Below are 531 nucleotides of genomic sequence, written 5' to 3' on the forward strand. Positions count from 1 at the left end.
AAAAAAGGTGATCCAACAGAATGCAAAAATTATCAAACAATATCATTAATATCACACATAAGTAAAATTTTAGTGAAGATAATTTCAAAATGGTTGTAGCTGTACATCAACAGGGAACTGCCAGTAATTCAAGCTGGAATCAGAAAAGGGTGTGGAGCAAGGGATGTCATAGCTAATTTCAGATGGATCTTGGCTGAAAGCAAAGAATACCAGAAAGATGTTTACTTCTGTTTTATTGACTATGAAAAGGCATTCAATTGTGTGGATAATAACCAACTATGGATAACATTGTGAAGAATAGGAATTCTAGAACACTTGTGTTCATGTGAACGGGTACATAGAACAAGAGGCAGTTGTTCAAACAGAACAAGGGGATACTCCATGTTTTAAAATCAGGAAAGGTGTGTGTCATGGTTATATCCTTTCACAAAACTTATTCAAGGAGCTCTGGTGGCGTAGTGCCTAAGGCATTTGACTGCTAACCAGAAGGCTGGCAGTTCAAACCCACCAGCCATTCCTCAGAAGGAAGAT

Source organism: Orycteropus afer, unplaced genomic scaffold (assembly GCF_000298275.1).
Source record: "Orycteropus afer afer isolate SDZICR_OR568_19922 unplaced genomic scaffold, OryAfe1.0 scaffold00418, whole genome shotgun sequence".
NCBI lineage: Eukaryota > Metazoa > Chordata > Mammalia > Tubulidentata > Orycteropodidae > Orycteropus > Orycteropus afer.